Below are 7331 nucleotides of genomic sequence, written 5' to 3' on the forward strand. Positions count from 1 at the left end.
CCCAATCCTTGTCAAAATTCAAGAAATAGATACTACTACCTGGCTGTCATGTTCTGATTAATGGAGGATTGCAAATAAGGGCTAATAAAATTTCCTAGAAGAAGTCAAATGGTACCAGGATGCCAATGTGATTCTACTGTTGCAGCTGTAATTTTCTTGAGAACAGGGATTCTAGAAAATAGCTTTATTTACATTTAATATGGCCTTAGCACAGTACTTTGCACATAGAAAATACTCCATAAATATTAGTTGAATGAATACTTTTGATATTGCTGTAGTTTTCTATTGTTGCATAAAAAATTACTGTAATCTTTGTAACTTAAACTAACACACATTTTATTATCTCACACTTTCTAGGTACTAGCAGTCTGGGCAAAGCTTAGATGGGTCCTCTACTCAGCAATTCACATGGCTGCAATCAACATTTCAGCCAGGCTGTGCTGTCATCTGGAGTCTTGACTGGGGAAGAATCCACTTGCAAGCTAATGTAAGTTGTTGACAGAATTCACTTCCTTGCAGCTGTATTACTGAGGGTCTCAGTTTTTTTCCAACAGTTGGTTAGAGGCTGGACCTAGTGGCTGTCCACAGTTCCTTCCATGTAGGTTTCTCTAATATGGCTGCTTACTTCATCAGATCCATAAGGAGAATCTTTCACCTCAGGGAGATCCCAGTCTTTATTTTAAGCAATTTTGTATGATTAAGTCAGGCCCACCCAAGATAATCTCTCTTTTGATTAATGCAAAACCAACTGATTTAGGACTTTTATTACATCTGCAGAAGCCCTTAATGTTTGTCATATTCTACTGACTAGTAGCAAATCATGGGTCCCACCTACACTCAAGGGAGATAAACATCAGGGGGTAGGGGACCATGGGGGCTACCCTAGGATCTGTCTGCCACAGAGGTGATCTGATTTACAAAACATATCATGAGCTTTGTAGTTACACACACATACCCTTACTGTCACTTTCTGTATGACTTAGAACAAATCATTTTGTCTCTTTAGCCTTCCTCTCTTTATCTATAAAAAGGAAGTGATAACAATAGTTTTGCATTATCAGTATGAATAAAAAATTATAAATGTGTAGGAATTCATAAATGGCTGGTAATGACATTAGTCTAGCCATTGTGTGAGGAATCAGAAAAGATCAGACTTGACTTTGTCTTCAGTAAATTCATTAAATTTGTCAGACCTAACTAAAGCAAAGGTATCTGTCACTGATGCATACCAACTTCTTGCTCTCCTCTCTGGGTTCAGTTCAACATTAGAGTAGGCACCTTGCACAAGCAAAGAAAAGATGAGCTAGAAGAATCAATATTGTGAAAATGACTATACTACACAAAGCAATCTACAGATTCAATGCAATCCCTATCAAATTACCAATGGCATTTTTCACAGAATTAGGACAAAAAATTTTACAATTTGTATAGAAACGCAAAAGACCCTGAATAGCCAAAGCAATCTTGAGAAAGAAAACTGGAGCTGGAGGAACCAGTCTCCCTGACTTCAAATTATACTACAAAGCTACAGTAATCAAAACAACATGGTACTGGCACAAAAACAGAAATATAGATCAATGGAACAGGATAGAAAGTCCAAAGATAAACTCACGCACCTATGGTCACCTAATCTATAACAAAGGAGGCAATATACAATGGAGAAAAGACAGTCTCTTCCATAAGTGGCTGGGAAAACTGGACAGCTACATGTAAACAAATGAAATTAGAACACTCCCTAACACCATACATAAAAATAAACTCAAAATGAATTAAAGACCTAAATGTAAGGTCAGACACAATAAAATTCTTAGAGGAAAACATAGGCAGAACACTCTTGGACATAAATCACAGCAAGATCTTTTTTGATCCACCTCCTAGGGTAATGAAAATAAGAACAAAATGAACAAATGAGACCAATTAAACTTAAATGCTTTTGCACAACAAAGGAAACCATAAACAAAATGAAAAGACAACCCTCAGAATGGGAGAAAATACTTGCAAATGAAGCAACCAACAGGGGATTAATCTCCAAAATATACAAACAGCTCATGTGGCTCAATATCAAAAAAACAAACAACCCAATTTAAAAATGGGGAAAAGACCAAAATAGACATTTCTCCAAAGAAGACATACAGATGGCCAAAAAGCACATGAAAAGATGGTCAAGATCACTAATTATAAGAGAAATGCAAATCAAAACTACTATGAGGTATCATCTCACACTGATCAGAATGCCATCATCAAAAAATCTACAAACAATAAATGCTGGAGAGGGTGTGGAGAAAAGGGAACCCTCCTACACTGTTGGTGGGAAAGTAAATTGATACAGCCACTATGGAGAACATTATGAAGGTTCTTTAAAAAACTAAAAATAGAACTACCATATGATCCAGCAATCCCACTCCTGGGCATACACCCAGAGAAAAACATAATCCAAAAATATACATGCACCCCAATGTTCATTGCAGCACTATGTACAATAGCCAAGACATGGAAGCAACATAAATGTCCATCAAAAGAGGAATGGATAAAGAAGATGTGGTACATATATACAATGGAATATTACTCAGTCATAAAAGAGAACAAAATAACGCCATTTGCAGCAACATGGATGGACCTAGAAATTGTCATACTGAGTGAAGTAAGTCAGACACTGAAAGAGAAATATCATATGATATCACTTATATGTGGAATTTTAAAAAAGCATACAAATGAACTTATTTACAAAACAGAAGTAGAGTAATGGATGTAGAAAACAAACTTATGGTTACCAGGGGATACTGGGGGGGTGGGATAAATTGGGAGATTGGGATTGACATACACACACACACACTACTATATATAAAATAGATAACTAACAAGAACCTACTGTATAGCACAGGGAACTCTACTCAATATTCTGTAATGGCCTATATGGGAAAAGAATCCAAAAAAGGGTGGATATATGTATATGTATAACTGATTCACTTCATTGTACAGCAGAAATTAACACAACATTGTAAATCAACTATACTCCAATAAAATTTTTTTAAAAAGAAATTAATTTTATAAATAAAAAAAAAAAAGAAAAGCTGAGCTACTGTTTATTAACAATGTATCACTGGTCAGGCTTTGTGCTAAATGATGAGGTAGAGATAGAGTTAGAGATAGAGATAGAGAAAAAGAGATAAAGAGACAGAGATAGATATGTCTCTATGAATATATATATACATATTATATATATAACATTAATATATGTGAGGAGGAGGAAACATTATTATTCCTATTTTACATGAGGAAACTAAATCTAGGACTCTAAGGAAAGCTAAGTAACATTGTCACACAAAGTGGCTAAGAACAAGAGAATTTAAGTTAAAAAAATGACCACTCTCAACTTGAACAAATTATTTAATCTCTCTGTGCTAATAATAATACAGTTGGCCCTCCTGTATCCAGGGGTTCCACCTCCATGGATACCAAGTGCTGACTCCACTATGCCATTTTATATAAGAGACTTGAGCCACTGAATCTGGGTATCTACAGGGGTCCTGGAACCAATTCCCCTGCAGATATCAAGGGACAATGGTACTTACCTCCATGGGTTGTTACAAATATTAATTGAAATAACACATAAAGCATTTTGCACTGCCTAAAACACAATTAATATTAGCTCTTATTATCATGATTTTTATTTTTGGTAATAGTAGTATTAGAACTGTTTGGAACAATTAGAACAATATTAGAACCATTGGGATTCAACTTCAGGTTCTGACCACTAATAATTATCTTTTCTCTATGCCATTGTAGAAGGTGCTAATTCCCCTTGAAACTAAAGGTAGAGTACCTAGCAGAGGTGCAAGTTGCACCTGCAACTAAGTAAGCAGTAAATTGCACAGATCCACAGGGTGAGCCCACTCCATCCCAAGGGCAGCTAGGGAGATCCAACATAGAATAGGCTGAGTTCCCAGGGACCTGTGGCCTGGAAAAGCTCATTCTTATTCACACAATGAAATAGGGAATTGCAAACAGCCTAGGGTGCTCTTTGTTTCAGCAGCTGTCACAGAGAAAAACAAGGAATTGTCAGTGGCCTTGAGGAGACCACATCTAGCCTGGCACTCATCCACTAATCCTCCCTCCCCACTAATCAAATTATATTTTCAGGTAATACATCTCCAAAAAACTATCTAATAAAGAAAATCCAAATAATAAAAAGTAAGGGATATAGTATTATCTCAAAACTCACCACATCTCAGTACAAATCTTTACAGGAAGGAAAAAAAAACACATTAAATTAATATTAATCAGCCTCTCTCATATATGCTAAATATTTCATCATCTAGTACATTAATTAAAATGGTAAATTTTATCTCCAGATTTTGCCCTAGAGATCCATTTTGATATCTTAAATTCCAGATTTAAATAGAAATGGAAAATACTAGGACACGGAGGAACAACACAGAAGTTACATCCATTGGGCTAAGCTGGTTTCTGTTTGGTGTGGGAATAGGTGTCTGGTTGTCCAGGTTGAACATTTGTTTTAAACTGTTAGCTGTTAATCATATAATAAAGAAGGCAATCTCCCTATGATAGGAAAGGAAAATTAGGAACTGATAGAAATACATTTGCATACACCTAGCTCATTTTACTTTCTTCATAAAACTTACCATCATGTGAGATGTTCTTATTCCTTTATCTGTTTACTAATTTGCTAATCTATTCTTCATCATCCTCCTCTAGAATGTAAAATAGGTCAGATCAAATATCTTGCTTGTCTTGTTTACCACTTTATTATTAGAATCTAGAATAGTTCCTTGCACATAGTAGAAGTTCAGTAAATATTTACAGAGCCTCCTTTAAGGACCATTAGGTCTAAGGAAATAATTTGTTAAGAACTCCATACACATTTGCTTCATGGCCATGTGAGTACTTGATAAATATCTGATAGTAATTTTGATGATATTGAGTTCTTTATTTGTGAAAATGGATCATGAGAAATAAATATCAAACCAAGTGCTAGAAAAATAAGCAGCAAAAAATACATATATAGAGAGTTGTGGCTATTTGTATTTCAATTACAATTTCTACAAGTTAAAAAAGAAAATTTTATTTTCATCTGAAGATTGTTAAGCAAGAATTTGAATTTTCTTGTCTTCTTTCTAACAACTACAAATCACTAAAAACTCATCAGATTTTGGCTTTGGAAGGAAGCTTGGAAACCATCCAGTCTGCCTCCCTACTTTCTAAATTTGTGCAGGGAAGCCTGGAGAGACTTAGCAACTTGCCTACATTACCCAGGTTTTAGCTCCCATGGAGAGAGTAGAAGTCAGGTCTCCTGACCACTAAATCCAGGCTTTTTTCCACTATATTTTTGCCTTCTTAGCAAAATTATTTTTCTAACTTCATTCCTGCTCTTCAAGTTTCGGAGGTTTTGTTTTGTTTTGTTTTGTTTTGCTGGCCTTTTGACAGTTTTATGAATATTTCTTTTCACAGCACATCATCACGGATGCATTTATTACCATGTATCTTGATGTTTTATAGTTGGCCTCAAATATTTAAGGCAGATGCATTTTGTAATGCTCTGTCAGTTTTTCAATAAAGGAAAAGACAGCAGCTGAGGTATGTCCCTGTTCTATTAAAAACAGGGTGGCAAGACTACCGAGTTTTAAACTACTTTTGATGGCTTATATTAGGAAGCCTTGTCAGAATAAAGGGAACTCAAACTCTGATTGATTAGTGTTGTCTGGTACATCATAGTCAACTGCGTTAGACCAAGGGTTGTGTGTTAATGCTATTTGTGTGTTACTGAAGTCTGTCAGAATGTGATCACCTGATTGCTGTTCCACTGCTGCCATCACAAAAATAGTGTGATGAATGTTATAAGAGGTTCTCAGGGCATAGAAATTTTGAATAAAGAAAAAAGCGTGAGAGAAGCATGCAATATTTCAAGAACACTGTTTTGTTTGCTTACTTTCCCTTTTAGATATTGTCTTCTAATATGTTTCTCCTTTCCCTGTTTATCATCAGTGTCTACAATGTAAGGAACACTGAGGTTTGGTAAATGTGTTTTGTTGTTTTGGTTGTCATTTGTTTCTGGAAAATATCTGAAAATGTAGAAAATAGATCATTATGAAAATGTAGAGAATAGAACACTATACAAATTTTTCCTAGGTATTTCCCCTTCTAAATTGTAACATTTTGTTTCCTTGTAAAAGCTATGAAAACTCTAATAAATAAAGAAAATCCAGTTGTACACACAATATCCATGATACACTTCAGCCACTCCAACCCCAATGGTTTCTTTTTTTAAAATAATTAATTAATTAATTAATTAATGTATTTTTGATTGCATTGGGTCTTCGTTGCTGCACTCGGGCTTTCTCTAGTTGCGGTGAGCGGGGGCTACTCTTCGTTGTGGTACGCGGGCTTCTCATTGCGGTGGCTTCTCTTGTTGTGGAGCATGGGCTCTAGGCACGTGGGCTTCAGTAGTTGTGGCTCGTGGACTCAGTAGTTGTGGCTCGCGGGCTCTAGAGCACAGGCTCAGTAGTTGTGGCACACGGACTTAGTTGCTCCGTGGCATGTGGGATCTTCCCGGACCCGGGATCGAGCCTGTGTCCCCTGCATTGGCAGGTGGATTCCTAACCACTGCGCCACCAGGGAAGTCCCTCCCAATGGTTTCTTTATAAATTATTTATGCTTATTTTGGCTTAATTAGTTCCTGTTTTCTTTACTTCTAATTCTCGTGTTGAGTTTATAATACAGCCGATATCAGAGGGGCTGGAAAGGAACTAATTGTTGTTTAGAGAATCTTACCAGAGTATTTTATGTACTGGTCCTGGTCCTAACTCCTCAAATCAATTTTATCAATGATGAAGACTTTCATGGGTTTAATCAAGATCAATTAGGTCTTAGTGCAGATTCATCCCGTCTTTCCAAAGCATTTAATATTTATCAAATGAGATGCAAATTTAGATAGCTGTTTACCTTCCCTAGCATTTTTAATAGTTTTACAAATATACTTGCTTCAAGGGAAAAACTCATCTGCCAGTCATAATTAAGCTCTACAGCTTAAAATAGACTATTATAACCATGGAATGTATTCCTCTATTATGTTGACACCAGGTGGAATTTAACCTCTTGAAGACATTATTCTGTAATACATTTTGTTTCCCTGGTTTTTCCAACTTTAGGTACAAAAGTCTGATGCTAATGGACAGAGAAATTCCACCTAAACCAATGATTTTTTTAACTTACCACTTTATGAAGATGATAAAAAGACTTTCCGAAACTGAATGGATTATGACCATGTAATGTGAAAAGCTTACAGTTTAGAGTACTATGTGTGTGTGTGTGTG

Source organism: Balaenoptera borealis (assembly GCF_965194805.1).
Source record: "Balaenoptera borealis genome assembly, chromosome: 4".
NCBI classification, from domain to species: Eukaryota; Metazoa; Chordata; class Mammalia; order Artiodactyla; family Balaenopteridae; genus Balaenoptera; species Balaenoptera borealis.